The 18,778-nt window shown below is 43.2% G+C and overlaps 1 protein-coding gene across 4 annotated transcripts in view; it reads right to left on the bottom strand.

Annotated features, from left to right (window-relative positions):
• CACNB4 (calcium voltage-gated channel auxiliary subunit beta 4) overlaps positions 1-18,778 on the bottom strand; it is a 1,461,524-nt gene that overhangs the window by 1,306,876 nt on the left and 135,870 nt on the right. The gene's annotated exons all lie outside the window — the stretch shown is intronic.

The raw sequence follows: 18,778 nt of genomic DNA, 5'->3' as shown, positions 1-18,778 counted from the left end.
TGCATACTGGCCACACATGGGGCAGGACCTCGACCAATATTTGAAGGGGTGTCTTGTGTGTGCACAATTTCAGCCATCATCCCTCACGCACCGCGCGCCTCTCCAAAAGCGGGGGATGACACTGCCATGGTCAGATTTACAAATCGACTTTGTAGGCCCCGTGATTCGCTCTGCTAGGGGGAATAAGTACATGTTGACTGTGACATGCTTGTTTACCAAGTGGGTGGAATGTCGCCCAGCCCCAAATTGCAAGGCAGAAACCGCAGCTGCCTTGATGATTAACCACATCTTTTCCCGTTTTGGTCTACCTCAAAGGATTGAGTCAGACAGGGGTAGCCACTTCACCAGTGAAGTGATGACAAAGATGTGGGAGATACTGGGGGTCAAAAGGAAGTTGCATATTGCTTACAGACCAGCTTCTTCTGGAGCAGTGGAACGCTACAACCGGACAATTGTGAGCATCTTAAAAAAGTTTGTGGCAGATTCTGGGCCAAGTTGGGATATCCGATTACCTCTGGTCCTAATGGCCATCAGATCTACCCCTTCATCTGCAACCAAAATGTCACCATTTGAGTTGATGACTGGGCGCAAGATGGTGCTTCCGCAGCATTTGCTCTATAGGACCCAAGAGCAGACACTAATAAATGCCTCCACAACTCATGAGTATGTGGAGAATTTAAGGAAACACCTTCAACATGCTTTTGCTTACGCTCAGCGGAATCTAGAAAGATCAGCTGATAGCATGAAGACCCGCTATGACCTGAAGACTTCCAGGAAGGAATATCAGGTGGGGGACCGGGTCTATCTATACAACTTCCAAAGAAACCAGGCAAAACAGCGGAAATTCTTGCCTACATGGAAGGGACCCTTTGAGATCATCGACAAGATCTCCCCTGTGGCCTACAAAATCCACATCCCCAAAGGTCCTTTGGCAGCGGGGGAAGACAAGTGGGTCCACATAAACCAGTTGAAATGTTGCCATCCCAGGCACACTCTGCAACAACTGGAGGAATCCTCTGGAATCCTAGCGGGTACTGTCTCAGATTAATTCAGTTCCAACCATAAAACATACCACATCTAGTCTCTAAAATATTGTGATTTGCATGAAACTGTCTCTTAGTTATACTGTTTTTTTTTTTCAAAATAAGAATGTAATGTTTGTTATGATGAAATGCATATGCTGCCCCACTATCTCAACAGTGGTGGAAAAATGTCTATGAATAGGTATTGCCGCTCTTCCTTTGTCGTCCTAGGAGAAAGAAAACCTGGAGACGGGCCAAGGAGGATGATCCGGAGACTGGGAGGATGACGCAAGGGGGCCCGGGGTACCGCCCAATATTCCCATCAGGACCGGCAAGGAGAACCGATCGACCAGTACCGGATGGAGGAAGAGATGCTGAACTGGCCATCCACCGGAAGAAGATGAGAACTACATCCCAGATCTTGCGGTTCCCACCAGTGAAGGATCAGATGGCCACCGCAAGAAGGGGGGCTTGTGGGATGTATTTACCCATGCATCCGAGCCCTACCTCAAAACTGTGCAGTACTGACATGGAAAACATCATGATGGCCAGAGCTTCCCAGAAAATGCACAGGGAAATGCATGAAGAATAGGCTGCCACTCATTTTTGCCGATGTTATGGGCACAGAAGGACACTGCCTAAAACCACCATTGGACTACCCACACAGTAGTCTGAAACCATTGGGAATGGCAATGCTGATTGCCAAAAGCAAACCCATAACTGTGGAGAATTCATTTTCTTAAATCCCAAAAAGGGGTGCAGTACCAGTACTCACCACTATCCAAAAGCCGGCGTTTTAAAACCACCAGATTTTACTTTTTTGTAGAAAACTGAATAAATGAACCCAAAACATGCCAAAGAAAGACTTACTGAGAGGTGGATCCAATGTAAAGTTATATTCTGAAGTGACTTGAAGGTTTATAACAAGACTGGCTGAGCTGTGGATTTCAGCAGTTTAAGTAAATTTGGACTGAAAGACACTAAAAATCTAAATGTTTAAAAGAAATGAGTGACATACTTTTGAGTGTCACATAGGCTGCAATTGTTTAAATGTCAAAGTTTTAAACTTAGAATCAGCATTCTAGCTGCATATGTAAAAAAAAAATGTCTTGACTTAAACTGGGGAACAGAAATGACATGTAGCTAAAAACTGGCTTAAAGAGATTCCAATTTGCCTGGCAACTACCCCCATCAGGAGTGAAACTTGAGTCACAGCTGTGTTCCCAGGCCTAGCTGCCCTTTTGCTGCTCACACCAAAAGGGATATGACACTTCCCTGATTGAATTACCTGGGCTCTGCAGGAAGTTGAACAAAGCCCTGTCTTGACTCAGGCAAATGTTTTATGGCGGGAGTCGTAAATGGAATTTCTCCTGGAAGCACAGGGGAGGGGCACTGCCTGTGAGAGCAAGCTGGCTTGGCAGAACTGGAAAAACCAGAAATTCAACCTTGTGCTGGAGGAAAACCACACCCCTTTGGGGCCAGGACATAACTCTAAAAAGATGAATAACTCATAGTACGGACTTGTGAAAATTATTTAAATGATACCATAATTCTTGTGATTTTTCTGCCCACATTTTAAGACGTGCTAGGACCCGGTGGTATGTTCAGGGGGGTTTTAGCGGAAAAGAGGATATTACTCAAAATGTGTGCATGTGAAAAATCTGACACTTCATCAACTAATGTCCATACTCCTTGCGCACATGTGTGTAAATTTGGGTTAATGTCCGAAATTGCGAAACCAGTTAAAAAGTGAAATATGTGCCATTTTTGAATGCAAGCCCCCAGGAAGAGCAGATTTGGACAGGGTATACCTCCTGTGATATGTGAAGGGTGCATGTAATTTTAAACAAATGTGTACCTGTGCAAATATGTTTTTTTGAGCAAATATAGATTGTGTGTAAAGTTGACAGGGGTGGGTTCTCTGTATCATAAACAGACCTCATCATGATGACACTTCATTTCATTCCCCCAATCAAGTGGAAGCGGATGAAGTGGCCAATGACAAGTGGAGAGGGGCTGGCTAGTGATGCTGCTCACACACACCCATTTTCAAAACACATAAAAGCAGAGAGACAGGACAGATAGGGACCTTCAAATCCATTTGCAGCTGGAAGCTCTGCCGGGAAAATCCATACCTTGCCTCCATCAAACCTCCAGAGAGCCAAACTAGAGACTTCAATCTATCCAGAACCAGAGACCCAGACCAGACCAGCAGAGTAAAGCTGATCTGTTAGCAGAACCAAAGAGAGCTGACCCAGATCACTGTGAAGTGCAGAGACCAGAGTCCCGTCTAAAACCTGACCAGATCCGTGGCGAGGCCCATTTCACTCAAGAATATAGTGTGAGTACCTAGAAAACTGTGCAGAACCAATCTCCTAGTTAAAATAATATAATTAAATCTAGTTTAATCTAAGTAGAACTGTCTCCTAACTGTCACCTGTCATTTGCAAAGCTGTCACCTGTCATTTTCTAGTTGCAAGCTGCACTTGTCTTTTTGAACTTTAAAATTTCAAATCTGAAAAACAACCTTTATTTAATCGCTCATATCTCCGTGACCGTTTGTGCTAGAGACCTGCAGTAACTTTCATCTGGAAGCTGAGATCCTAGGCTTTCCTAGGACCCCAAAAGGATATTGCTAGCCCTTGTAGTTCCTCTGTAATCGCACCAGATGCATTCGCAAATTTTACCGCGATTTGCAAATTTCTCCACTTGCAAAAAGATAGCTGCTTTTGCTTTCCTCTGAAAGAAATTCGTTTGCCTCATAAAAACCATCCCTGCATCATTGCTAGTGTGAGCCTGGACTAATATTAACTAGATACCACTCACCCTGAACCTCTACAGGGAATTAAAAGCATTTTAGCATATTTTTTCTTCATTTCCAGCACATTTAAAAGCATTTGGGCCTGTGTTTTCAACTTCTGTAGTCTAAGTTGCTGGGGTGAACGGAATCACATTTGATTGCATTTCTGAGAACTGTGTGCTTCCCTCCATTTCCTTGCATTGCATAAAAAGGGGGGGGTGAATTGTCCAAGAAAGTGATTACATTGTCTTTTGCTGAAATCCTATCAAGTTATTTTCTGTACTGCATTTCATTCCACATTGCATCCATTTGAAACCATAAAAGTATTGTTGCTATCTTATCCATTTCATGTCAACTCCTTAGTGATTATCAAGAAGTGTGCTAGTGCCAGATTCTCCGTTGTTAATCTTTATCATACCAGATTAAGTGTGATATCCAATTATTAATTTATTATAAAGCGTGATATAATATATATTGTTTAAGTTATCAAATAAACCTTTAAACTTGCAAAACAGAACTACTTCTTGGCTCAGTGGGGCCAGGGGGATTCCAAGGGAGGGGTGTTATATAGGGGTAGTCATCCACAACGCATGAACTGGACATAAAGATATATCAATAAGGGTTTTCATTCAGTATTATAGACTAGGCGTTGACTTAGCTGTAGTGTTGAATTGAATCCTCTTACAAATGTATACTGAACAAAAATAACTTACAGGTTGGTTGCTGCTATTTGTATATTAGAAGCTGATCTTGCTTTTGCTGCGTGCGGCCAGATTTCTTTTTACAGTTTATTTGGACATGTGTTCCAGTAGTTGGTTTATTACCTAAAGTGACAAAACATGGGAGCACATTAGTATGTAACTTCCCAGTTTAAATCAACGTGTCTATTTTCATTGAGTTCTCCTTTTAGGCCATGCAGTGCATCACGTTCTTATGCGGTTCAATATAGCCGCTTATTTTAATTAAAAAACAAAAAATGTGTGTTATTTTGAGCCCGTTATGGTATAGTGCCTTAAAAACGTTTGATTATGCTCCTGCATCCTAAATGAAGCCGACAATAAGCCAGCTTTAACATTAGTAATGAAAAGCAAACCCCGGATATTTTGAAAATTGCACTTATCGTTCAACAATATTACGTGAAAGGCATGTATTTCTCATGCCACGTACGATAAACTAACAGAAGGGTATAGTTGTGCATTTTAATCCTCTAGAAGCAAGAGGCATCAGCCTCGCTTACCTTATTGTGCACCGTCCGTGCGCTGGAAAGGGAGCCTGTCTCCGCGAGTGGACGAGAACGCTCGTTCTGGAGGAAGACTCGTTTAAATGGAATCACGTGATTTACTGGAGCCACCTCGTGATGTCACTACGTGTTTCAACGTTTATGAGGGGCTGTTGGGACTAGTAGTGTGGTGAAAAGAACTCACCTAATTTATTTTTTTCTTATTTTGAAAAACACTTACACGCCCATTGTTCGCGTGTGTGAAATAACAAAATGCATCTGCATGCCGCTAAATGAAATACTCATCTTGCTGGCTGAGATTTCACCCATTGTGGTTATGTATCTGATGGTGTTACACGCTTTGCTATGTACGCTGCCCGAGCCATTTAATGTGCTACCTTATTTCCATAGACTAATTTTAATGAACCTCTTTTGCTGTTGTTTTCGGAAAATAATAGACAGGTGTATCACTCTCTTTATATTCCATTCGAAAACCTTTTCAACTAAATGATCGGTTACTGCAACAGAGTAAAAAATCACAAGTTGGTCATGTTTATTGAAGGTGGTAAAGGCACTTGCAGTAGTCTATGTTGATGTCATAGAGTATCTGGCACTTACATAATATTGTAATGTGTTAGAAATCCCATTTCAGGACGTATTTATTAAAAGGGACATAGGGTGTTTGGACACTATAGATGTCCTTATAACAGTGTGTTCCATTCTATGGCGATGTTGAGGCCATGTTTGACAGTATCAAGGGTATATATCCATTTTTGTTCACATCTTGTGAGGTTCAGGTCCATATTACCACCGTGAGGGGATGGTTTAATGACTTTAATGACACACCATAGTAACTCAGTACGTTTGTGTTGTTTCTGAATGTAGTGTTCAACCAGGTTTATTTTCAATCTTCACAGATTGTCCCTTCCTTCAGATTAGACCCCCCGTCAACAAAAAATAGGGATTACCCTTTATTCTAACCCTATCATGAGTTGCCTTTCTCTGGAGGTGAAAATCCCCTGTTTTCGGCTGTATTACCGCCGGCTGTATTAGCCCGCATAATTAGCGCTGAAAATACCCCATTGAATCCAATGGACCCAATTGGGAATGGGGATTTACCGTTAACACCCGACTCGTGATCCAGCGGTAATACAGCCGACCGGTCGGTGTTAGGGCTATTACAGTCGGCGGTATTACAGCCGGGAATACAGCCCAACTCGTGATGAGGCCGTTTGTGAGGCCATAGCTCTCTGTGTTTATTTTTTTGGTCTCTCGCAGGATATCTTAGTTGTTCAAGTGATATGAGTTGTTTGTGATAACTTTTGTCAGTGTTTACGATATCCATCGCTGTAATTTGTTGAAAAGTTCCAGAGTCAACAAAAAAATAGTCCAGTGTAGCACTGGCATTGTAGTTGGACCAGGTAACTGCTCCTGTTTGGTCACCTTTGACGCTTCCATTTACCATTTTTAGGTCTCTTATTTTGATTTCTTTCAGCCATTGTTTGGATCGAAGATTTTTAGGGTGTTGTTGTGCACTGTCCCCTGTCTGGTTAGTTTTTATGCAGTCGATGTTTACGTCTCCACAAATTATTAGACTTGACGGAAGGAATTCTGCTCTGAGCTCATCTAGGTGTTTCATGACTGTCTGCAGAAATTTCTCTCCTTCTTTCACCTTGCTGTTCCAATACAGGTTTAAAATTATTTGGGTGGTTTTTGTGTCCATTGATGTTGGTTCTTGTTCATCCTGCATTATAACAATTTGTATCAGGAGGGATGGAGAAGAGAATCGTATGATTGTTTTTCTTGCTGTGTTTTTATTATGGTTAACAAACCAGCCGAGATCTCCCTTTGGGGCTTTGTTTAGCAGACACGTATTGCCATCAATAAAGGGAGTGCTTTGAAGCCAGCATTCTTGAATGCATATTACATTGGCCGCCAAGAGTTCCTGGTTTATGTTCTTAAATAGATGTTTAAAGCCTCTCGAATTCCATGAGGCAATTTGTGTCCTTGTTCGATCTTGTTGGCGGGCAGTCTATTGTTTGCTTTGTCCTGCAAGAGTTGTTGAGAGCCATCCCAAGGTGCTTTGTTGTCAATTTTTTTAAGTATTTTAGATGGATTTGCATTTCCTTGGGGGTTCCTTTAACGATAATTCGTAGGGCCTTTGGGCCTCTCAGAATTGTTGGCGAAAATCTGATTGGTTTACTGTTTATATCAGATTTGCTGTCTCCCATTGTCTCTCTGCTAGGATGCCCTTGATCTGAATTGATTTTTATCCTCTGTCTATTTAAATCAAAAGCCCAAAATTCAGAGCTCTTCAATTGCAGAGTTAATTAAGTTCACAAATGAATTGGAGGCAAGATGTATGTAAATGAAATCTGTTTGTTTTTCGCCCGGAATGGCCACTATTTTGATGTCTTTTGGCTCTATCACTCGTAAGGAGGGAACCGAGTGTAGTAGCCTCATCAAATTTGCCCTATTCAGGATCAGGCCATCCTTTGTTTTCAGAATTCGCATGAGCGACAGTTTTGGCCATTTTCCAGCTTCTCTGTTTATTTTGGACGACCACTTTTTCAGATTTTCAGTTTTATTTTGAATGTCATTTGTGGGGTGTCTGTTTGACTCGTAGACATTTTTAGAATGCACAACCATGGCGTCAATTATTTTGTCTTTGTCTAGATTTGTGTTTTTGTTTGTTTATCCGAAACTCTCTCTTTGGTTGCAGCGTTTCAAAAGTAGGGGATATAGGGGGGGGGAGAGACTTCAGTTTGTTTTCATCATCGTACGAACTCTGAGAATCCTCCTGGTCATTTTCACTTTCAAGCTCTATGATTCTCTCTGCGTCATAAATTGAGAGGTTCAGGAGCGCCTCTTGGTCTCTTTCCTCTGAGCATGTAATTTCACCATATTTGGCTGATTTTTGGTGAATTGTCTTGTGTTTGTTTTGCCTTCTAATTCTTTATCTTCTTGAGGTACTAGCTTTGTAATCTGTGAAGGATCTACTTCGGCAGTTGGTTCTTTCACCAGTTTTATGTTTCTAATGAAATTCCTCGATCCGCCATTACAGGACAGTTTTCCTATCAGTTGGTTCTTAGGTTTTTTATTTGCGGGGCTATGGGTTTTTTTCTGGCTCCAAGCTCCTTTCCTTTTACTTCACCAGTAGATTTAGCTGGCTCAAGACTGCAAAGACATCTTTTAATGGTTTGTTTGAGCCTATTGAGGCACCCTCGTTTTGCACTCAGGCCAATCTGAAGCTGGACATGTTTCACTGAGTTCAAGGGCATGTTATCTTTGCCTTTGGTCTGCTGCAAACACATGGGTGTATGATTTGGGGTTTGCATGTCTACAGCCATGCTGTTTACTTGTGGTGTGTTCCTTTTGTTTCCTGAATTGATTCCGTGCGCCAAATCACCTATCGAGGCTGGTAGTAAGTGATCGGTTGTTTTATCCTTCCTGTCATTTGATCCCGTTGGCTCTTCGCTTTGCTCTGTCAATAGCTTAACTATGTCTCTGAAACCATTTAGGAAGGATCTCTTATCTTCACATGCATCTTCCATTAATTCAATCAGTTTTAAAGATTACATTTTCTGACTCTTTCTCTGACTTTTCTCTCCTTTGTGGCTTCGATGTACGACTCTATATATATTAGTTTTGTCTGCATGAGGGCCAATAGAGTCGACTGATCCTTGTAATTTTCATGGAGACCCTCGTACAGTTTAAGAAACGACACCAAGGTTATTGTCGGCATTGAGCCAACTGCCATTTGTAATTTAGAGCATTGATCAGCCCATGCCTGGATAGGATCTTTTGTCGGATCTTGTAGAGCATTTGTACGTCTATGTACTTTGGACGATTTGCAGGTTCCTTTGGCTTTGTTGACCTCTTTAGTCCAGTTTGTATTCTGATCCGAAACTTCGGAGTCATCCCTGTGCATTCATGGTGTGGAAGTTTGTATTTCACTCAAGTCAATATGCTTTTCAATCTCTGGCTCAATTATGGCTTGCTTTTGTTTTATAGGTTCTGCTGGACTCTCTTTAATGTTTCCCTGACAATCATTCTCTCTCATATTGCCTATACCTGTTTTGAGGTTTTTTTTTTTTGTAAGGCCATTTGCACAGTGGAGAGGTTTGGGTCCACTTCAACAGTTGGGGGTTTTTCTCTGCGGCCATACGGAGCGGAAGTGTCTGGATGTTTTACTGGCATTACAATGTGATTTCCTGTTTCCACGTGTTCCACCGGCGACAAATTGACACTGTTTTTTTTTTACGGGAAGATCGTCTTCAGGTCTCTGTGGGTGTTCAACTGTCATGTTGTTCGCGTTTTTTATAAACCTATGTCTGCTGTTTCTCCGGCAGTCTAGGCCCTCTTATTCTTCCGACAAAACAACAGAGCTAGTATTTTATTTGTTACCAAAGGGTCTTTTGGCTGAAAGTGCCATCTGATTGATTTTAGCTCCGGGGGTAAGGTTGTTCGTATTTTTGCTTTGTCCATTTTTGCTCTTTGAGGTGTCATAGGGGCCCGACATCATCTTTTTTTCGTGAGTTTGGAGTTTTTCTTTCGCAGGAATAGATGATTTTTTTGTGTTTTGATTTACTGCTTTTTTGTTTTTTAGCACAATGTTACTCTCTTGTGCAAGGTTTTCCATTGGGCAAGATTATTTCTATCTTTTGGACGAGCTGTAGGCAGTTTTTCTCCTTTCTGCTGATTGTCTTTTTGTGCATGTAGTGGACTTTTATTGGACATGTTTTTGGTTGCACCATTTTGAAGGGGCAGCCCAGGTTTTTCTGTTGTGGTTGGATCACAAAAAGTAGCCTAAGGCGTCCATATTCGCTGGTGAAGCCTCGGGTAAGTCCTCTGATCGAAGGTTTATCGTCACAAGGCCTTTCTGCGAGGGGCATTGAAAGGCCCCGCACTTTGAGGCGGGACTATGCTGGATGTCAGCGACCTGCTTCGGGAGGGGTCTGGGGGTTAATCTGAGGGCGCCGGAAGCTGGGTGAACAAGCCTTCGCTCGACGCTGACAGGGCACTCACCCGCTCCTCCCCCCGCCCCTCGACTCGCGCAGGCAGACCTGGGAGGTTCTCCATCTGACTCACACACAAGAGTCGATCCGCTCACAGCACGCGCTTGAAAGTCATCATCAAGGTAAGCCGCAGCAGCAGGGAGCGGGGAAAGGTTAGGGGTCACTTGGGGTGAAGCGGGCTCACCTTGAGAATCTAGAGGTCCGCATTTTCCGTATTCATGAATTTGGGCAGTCACAGTGCTCGCGGTGTTTATGATGCCTGCGTAGCCTGCTGCACCTTCAAAGCGGGTTCGACCCGCAGAGTCAGCATCCGCATCGCTTGTATTTTCACTCCTGCTCGTGTTCGGCTCCAGGCACACAGGGTCTTGCTTTGACTGGCAAGGGCTGTCATTACATCCCACTGAAAGGGTTTTTGTATGGCTACGAGTTCTGAGAGCTAGCTTACCTGGCTCAAAGGGGGGCATTTCCATGGCTCAGCCCCCTCAGCTAACACTCGGCCAACACTCGGCCAACACTCTGCGTCCTAGTGGTAGGTTGTATGGAATAGCAGGAAGTAGCAGGAAGCAGAAGATAGATGGAGCTGGTAAACAGACTCAGCAGCGGTGGAGCTCCAAGTGTTTGCTCCAAACCAACACTCAGCCAACACTCCGAATTATTGCAACTCCAGCATGTGTCTGTATGTCTGTCAAAGTCCTGCTTGGTATAATTTGTGCGGTGGCCAGTAGCACCACTGGAGAATTTTCATTTACAGTGATCGACAACAGTTAGTTTGTGGTCTTTTAGTTTGACTCTTGTAAATCGACTTTTTATTTCATTTTCTGTTAGTGTGTGAGGGTAGTAAGGGGAGGAGATGGGGTAGTACAGGAGGGGATGGGGAACATCACCTATTTAAAAAGAAAATACGAAAAGAAGTTGACTTACAAGAGTCAAACTACAAGACCACATCCTAACCGTGGTTAATCTAATCGCAAAGAAATGAGAATTTTGAAGTGTGTACATTTTGTTCCTGCGTTCCTAAGACCACTCGGGGGATTAACGAGAACCGTGTTCCACTGGGTATCAGTGAATAATCTAAATCATTCTTCAATTTGTATAAATGTTTCTGAGAGAATGTCTCAAGAAAGATAGAATCCGGTATTTTGATGTATGGACTCCATACATTAATCTTCCCCGCCTTCCATGAAATTAGCTGTTTTGCTACTAGCAAGGAAATAACACTAGGTTTTGAGTTCATCAATCTTTCAAACAAACTTTCCGTCACAAGTAAGATGTGAAATGAGAATGCTCTAGAGACAAAAATCCTGAGCATAAAGGACTTTTCCACTGAATCTTGTGCATTTGGTCGTGTGGATGGTCAACAGGCAGGCTGTGGAAGGCCAGTCTTAAGTGTCTCGTTGGCAGGTGGGTCTGGAATAGTATGGAGAGGTAGCTGGGGACAATGTAAAATCCTGGGGACTAGGCAGGTTTTTAAGGGACAGTTTTTGTGTGACCAGTAGCCAGTGGCAAGCCTTCAATGCAGCTCTGAGGTGATTGAAGCAACACAGGTGTATAAGGGGAGCATTGTCATGGTTCTAGGTTCACTGTACTTTGAAAATAGTTTTTACCAAGAGCCCTGAATGAAGGACATTGAACTACTGAAATGGTGATGTAAGCACTGCTGACATCAAGGCAATTTTATGGTTCAGCTGCAGCAGGTTGAGAACAACAAGTAGCAGATTAAAGTTGTTTTTATTACTTTGCTGACCTATGAGTTAAAGGAGTGCAACCTGTCGAAAGAGGTACCTGGATTGCAATGCTAGACTCTCCTGGCCTGGCAGTGCTTTCCATGTGGCATCAAACCACTCATACCAGTAGCATTAAAGCTGTGGCAACTTTGGCACGTCCAATGATGCATATGATATATACACTCTCTCTCCATCCATCTCAATCTTTCGTCAGAGATTGAGATGGGCCTGGGTGTCACTGTATACCTATGGAAGCCAAAGCTGAGAGTTTCAGTGATACGAGCCAGTGGGGCCGTTTAGAGGAATAAAATGGTTGGAAAAACCCTTGTGAAGCTTGTTGATGTTAGGGGTTCTGGAGAGCCGGGGACCCAGTTAGACGTGGTAGTTCAGAAGGATGTCCCATCAATTGCAGCTGCCCACTTAACCGGGCTATCCTCGCATCATGGTGGATGCTGTCAAAGGCAGCAATGCAGCATAGTGATTAAGGAATACAAGTCAATTCCCAAGGTCATACTCGTGGGTAGTGACCAGTTCTTCTCTAATGTCCAGTAGGGTGGTCTTCATCCCTCGTCCAGGTCGTAAGCCTGATTCATAGAACTTGGCGATCAGCTCACCTCTGTTTCAGAGAACTTGGCGATCAAAGGCCTAAAGTTGGTAAGACTGGAGGCGCCTGCATTGGTTTCTTTTATTAGTGCTGCAATGAAGGGATATTTGATCTTCAGTGGCAAAGCATTTGCTGCTGAAAATGTATTGATGAGCCCGGTAATGGGGGACGACACCCCGGCCATGACTCACATAGAGGAGGCATACCTGATATCAGTGATAGAACTCTGTAACCTCTTTGCTGGAGTACACTTATTTTATCTGAGCGAAAATGCCACAAAATGTACAGTTTGTGCCGCTTTATTTTCTTTTTATCTGCTGCAAACATTTTGAAACTAATGCTACCATATCTTCCTGGGCGGTCCGCCTAGGCTACCACCCACGCTTTTTTGGCATGAAGTGCATGGATGGTAGCATATTGCATGAGTTCTGCAAGCAAAAGAGGAAAAAAGAAATAATCTTGCCGATCTGTCTACGAGTTGTATGGAGAATTATGCAGACTGCAGGGACCTGTGCGGTGAAATGGTGCAAATAAGAGATCTAAAACAATGGTGTGAATGTTGCCATTAGTATAAACATGAGAGAATGTCAGTAGAACGATCTTTATATAGCCACACAATATGGGGAGTAATAAGGGTTGCACTGGTGCAAGCAGTTCCATAGCTCCGGCTCAATGGTTTAAGTTGGATGATGACACCAAGATCCACACTGCCCTGGCATACAAATCATGAGGCCAGAGGCGTTGCTAAAAGGTGTGTCTTTTGGTTTTAGTCCCGGATAGAAGGGGGCTACAACCAAAAGGCTAGCTAGCCCCGAGTCCCGAATGTTCCGAAATTGGCGTAGCCCCAGATCTTTTCCAGACCTAACAACACCCCTGCACGAGGCTAAAATGACCTCATACACTACTGGCTCAAATGCATTTCTAGATAAAAGACGAAAGTGTGTCTGAGTGGTGTTGAAACGAGTTGTGTGTCAGATGATGTCAAGGCCAGAGGCGTTGCTAGGGGGGGGCTAAAGGGGCTATAGCTCCTGGTCTTTTGGTTGTAGCCCCGGATAGAATCTCAGGAGCTACAGCCAAAAGGCTAGCTAGCCCCCAATCCCAACAGTTCTGACATCAGCTTAGCCCCAGGTCTTTTCCAGACCTAGCAGCTCCCCTGGTCAAGGCTAACAACCAGATTACCAGTTTTGTGTTTTTTCCACTAAAAATATAGCAATAGGGTAACATGATAATGCAGAAAGCATGCAGTAGATTTAAGGGTCTGCAAGATGCCAAGTCATACGGACCCGAAAGTTATTCCCCCTTTTGGAGATTTTCTATTACAAAATGTGGTAAGAACTGAATGGGCTAATTACCACATGCAGTAATGCTTTTGTGTGGCGGCAGTAATTAGTGCCACACAAAAGCATGTGGGGAAGAAAAGTGTCAAGTGTAAAACTCGTAGTTTGGCAGAGTGGTAAAACATACGTCATTTGAAAATATCTGACGTTTTACCACTACCACTAAACTTGTAATCAGGCTTTAGACTATTGCCCTCCAGTGGCCCAGCTCAAAACACAGCCATCAAAGTCCCTAAACAGAACTGAGGAGAGTTCGAGTGATAGGACAACTGGTTTATTTTAAAATAATGTAACTTGAATCCTCCAAAAAGTAGTTTACCAACAGGTGTAAAACCAGGGGCAGTGGAGTAACTTTGCTGAAAATGTTGGGGGCAGACATGACATCTAAACAAAAAGGGGCTCCTGTCAAATGAGGGGTACCAAATGGCGTGCCACGAAATTTAGGGGAGACAAACACTGTTGTCCCTCCCTAAAATTACACCCATGACAAGGAGGCAGGGATATCCCTTAGCATGACATGATTTGATTAAACCAAACAAATCCTGCCTTAAATAAATCACTGTCAAGCCTAGGATGTGGCCTGTGATAAAAAAAATCCATCGGGTCTCAACAATGACTGCACCCTTGGATTGAGGTTGTTTCTTTTAGGCCTTGTACTCCTGGAGGAGCCGCTTGTGGGCTGCTGGGACTCCAAAGGTAGCTTGCGTTTGGTTTAAGCTTTCCCGCATTCTGACGAACGGCACTGGCGTAACGGGGGCACCGCAGCCCCGCTAGCACATGTCCTGGGAGGGGGCCCCACTTGGAGAAAAAAAACGAAAAAAATATTTGTTCATTTTTTTTTAAATCTTTCTTTTTGAATTCACTCTGTATTCATAAAGAAATTATTTCTGTAACAGAAATAATTTCTTTATGAAGGCAGAGTGACTTCAAAAATAAACTATTTCTTTTTGAAGTCATAGGGCTCCCCCACCCCATGACATGGAAGACCCCAGGCTGGAGGCCTCCATGTCATGGGGTGGGGGAACCCTCTCTGCCTTCATAAAGAAATTATTTCCAATATGGTTCGGTCCTTAACAGAAATCATTTCTTTATGAAGTCAGAGTGACTTCAAAAAGAAACAATTTCTTTTTGAAGCAATAGAGCTCCGCTCAACTGCATGACGTGTGCGTGTGTATTTTGAAATGGAATACACTTAAATGTGTAGGTTGCTGCCTGTGTGAGTGTATGGAGAAAGGGTGCACACAAGTGTATGGGTGGCTGGGTGTGCGTGTGTGTGTGTGCCTCTATGGTGAGAGGGTACACACTTAAATGTACGGGTGGCTGCTTGGGTGTGCCTCTATGGTGAGAGGGTACAAACTTAAATGTACGGGTGGCTGCATGGATATACCTGTATGGTGAGAATGCACACTTAAATGTATGGATGGCTGGGTGTGCGTGTGTGTATACAATGAATGGTGTGTGCGCTTGTGTTCAGGGGCGCAAGAAAACTTACATTTCGGGGGGGGCTAATGCTTAAAATGTTGGGATAGATGCTGACTTCACGGGCGGTGTAAGAGGGGCAAACTTATTTGTGTGGGGGCATCTAACTTCTTTACACATTTTAATTAGACTATTCTAGTGCCGCTTCAATGTTACAAGCAGTTAAGTCTCTCCTTTAAGTCTGAAAGCATCCACTTATGGACTGCTGTGAGAATGAGCAGTCTCCTGTTCCCTCTCTACCCTTCCAATCACTCCCCTGGCATGTAAATACTAAACCCATATCACGATTCAAATTGCCTAGAAAATGTGGCATTTGAATGCAGGTACTAACAGTGGAATGCTTTACGCTAGTAATTGCTGGCCCCTTGTTAACAGCTAAACCCAGGTGCCGTTTAACATCTGTGTCCTGTTCTGTCGGCAACTGCTCTGAAGGTCAGCCAGGTTGAGTCAACATAGCCCAAAATGCCAGGGGGCCCAGGGAGGGTTGGGGGGGAGAGGCTGAAGCCTAGTCAACTCAATGGTGTTACGCCACTACTTGTGTTTGATGCCTTGATTACTTACTGGTAATCATCATTCCTCCTAGCCCTATTCTTCCTCGTCCCTGTACTTGTGTATGAGGCAGTACTTGTGTATGAGGCAATCTGCCTCATACACAAGTACTGGGATATGATAGAGGTACATGGAGGTAATGCCTGACTTGGCTACCTGGAATCTTCATTACTCCTGGTCCCACTCTTCCTCATCTCAGTACTTACCTATGAGGCAAGGAGTCTCATACGTAAGCTCTGGGACAAGCAAGAGGGACGTGAAGGTAATTCTGGGCCAAAGAGCTGATTTTGGAGGTTGGGGTAGTGCGTGGGAGGCAGAGGGGATGTGTGGGGGCAGGATTGTGCGATACATCATAATGGTTGTCTATGTCCAGACTAAGCAGGCATGATATGTGGTATTAGTGGCTAGATAGGCATTTGGTGCAGCCAGTCTGATCATTCCTCAGTTTGGTATGACTGTTTTTTTAACTGCGCATTTCTGATAAAGCAGTCCTGCTAAGTGTAATTACCTGGCTAGACTGGCAATTGGGTGCGGCCAGTCTAGCCGTTTCTTACTGCAGTATTGTATATTTTTCTGGGCATCTGTGATAAAATTATATGATATAAGTCATTTATAACACGCTTGTACACAAGTGTTTCTAGGTGTGACAAGACAATGGAGGGAAGACAGAGGGAGGACAAGACAAACAATCATACTAGTCTTGGTGTCATTCAGATTGTGCACAAAAAATATACACATTTCGGTATGAAAATGTAACCATTTATTTTTCAGAATCGCTTGCTTTTAAAACAGAAAGTGTTCTTCTATGAAGAACAAAGGATATTTTAAGCTCATAAATCTTTCCTCGCAGGAATTGCATTGAGTTAAGCATGGACCAGGCATGAACTGTTCATACTTTGATGCTGAACGAATTCAAATAAACAGACGAGAGGAATGTCTGGTAAGGAAAATCTCGCTGCTGTGTTGTGATGGAGAAAGAATAAAGTGATGGATGGAAATGCTTGAGACGATATTGGGAAATCCAGTGAGTACCATTCCATTGCGTTGCTTTGTAACCTGGTTCTGCCATTACAGAGGCAGTTGCCTGACGTGGAAAATATGTTGTGATCCAGCCCCCAAAAAAGCAGTTCATCCTGGATTGCTGGACCATGTCTCCTCTACACGGGAACTCAAGCAATACCAGACGTGTGTTGGCCTTCTCACTTAGGAAGACTCCCTTAGGTAAGCCAACGAGCAGCATATAACCGAAAACAGATGCTTAACAACCTGTTGAGATGTCTGGTAAAATGTGGAAAAACACTTTAGTATTAAATGAGCTTTGATTAAGGATTACCTTCTATTTTCTTTCTTGCAAATCAAATCCAATCTCTTGAAGACGTCATGGGAACTAATCAAGCACATGCTTTTCATCGAGTGGCATTATGTTAAAGAGTGGCCTGTGTTTGTCTTTCAAACCAAGGAAAGTGTTTACAGTAAGTCACCCTTTAGGAGGCAACAAGCATCACTAGATAGCAGGATAAGGTGAAACTGCCACAGTGTCTGGGAAAATATTGTAAATATCCACAACTAAGTGGATGAGGAGAGCCATAAGAGACTGTGATAAAAGCAGCCAATAGAAAAGAAGAGTATTTTACATACAATATTTCAGTCGAGCCAGGACCACCATGTAGTTCAATGTTGTGCCAACAAAGGAAGAATTGACCATAAAAAGTCAACACGAAATGCTCACTCTATGACTTGTATTTGGCTAATGCTTTCCAACTTCCTTAGAAAGACAATAAGGGATTTCCACCAATTTAAGTCCAAACATTGGACTAAAGATGCAGACTTTAATGTGACAGGAAAAGGTGAAAGCATGTCTAAAAGATGGGTTCCCACCACTCCTGGTATACTTCAATGCGCGACTGGATTCCGGTTCTCTGCTTTCCGATCCTTTTTCATCTTTTGACCATAGCACTCCAAAGCTTCTGTTTAGAATGAGATTTGATCCATAAAAAACAAATAACTGAACATATATGTTTCTATTTATTGCCCTTTCTGTTGATTGCAAATGCATTTTGGCACAAATAGGTCATAACAATGTTAGTGTCGATTTCTGTGTTATGTGACACGTTTTTTCCGCTACTGTCCTTCAAGTGCTTCACTTGAGTACCTGGCGAGGATCAAGCCACCAATCCCCCAAACAAAGCAGCGCCACCACCTGCTCTAAACGGAACCATTTCTCCACTAAGAGATCTTGTCATATTTCCTTTCCCGTAAAGGTAGGAGGCGGATCCAGTGTTCACATTTCCTCATGCAGAGGGAGGAATAATCATCCCTGCAAGTGTCACGCGATTAGTCACGTTCACACTTTCATGAAGGCGTGCGAGAACAGCAGCCCCCAGCATTCTTCCGCGTGCTCACACTCACTCTGCAGAATCTTTGCTTTGTCTGCTGAAATGTACCTACGTGTCTAGTTCCATGCTGCTATTCTATAATAATGTGTCAAACCTACATGTAGAGCCTTTCGGAAAATTCGAGAAGCAGGGTGTAATATGCCATTGCGCTGTGTGATAATGCTATTTAACAAGTCAACCCACAGCACATCTGGAGGCAGATTATCTAACGTTTGACCTGGTGCCTAAGGAAGGTGAGCAGGCTGAAGATAGCATGCAGGTTTCAGACTCCACGCGATGAGGACCGACTGGGACTGTGCGCGTTCTGTAAATAAATTCTAGGTTGCAGTCACAGCAATGAAATCATGAGGGTAAGTACAAGATAGATAGTGAAATCCTTAAAGATTTCCAAAGACAGCGTGTGATCTTGGATCTTAAAAAGGCCAAACAATGGTGCAAGGCCAAGAAAGAGCACACAGAATGTTGTCTTGTCGTGCATAGAGAGATACATAATCACATTCAAGCAGGCTCCATACACATTCTACACAGGATTACCGAGATTCCCCATATTGCACATGAATTATTGTGTCCTGTTCTGGAGTCCATATTTCCAGAGTCATCCCGACAGATCGGAGGCAGTCCAGAAACATG

Source organism: Ambystoma mexicanum, chromosome 9 (genome assembly GCF_040938575.1).
Source record: "Ambystoma mexicanum isolate Mex_15411 chromosome 9, UKY_AmexF1_1, whole genome shotgun sequence".
In the NCBI taxonomy this organism is placed as follows: domain Eukaryota; kingdom Metazoa; phylum Chordata; class Amphibia; order Caudata; family Ambystomatidae; genus Ambystoma; species Ambystoma mexicanum.
This window is presented reverse-complemented; position numbering and strand designations above follow the sequence as displayed.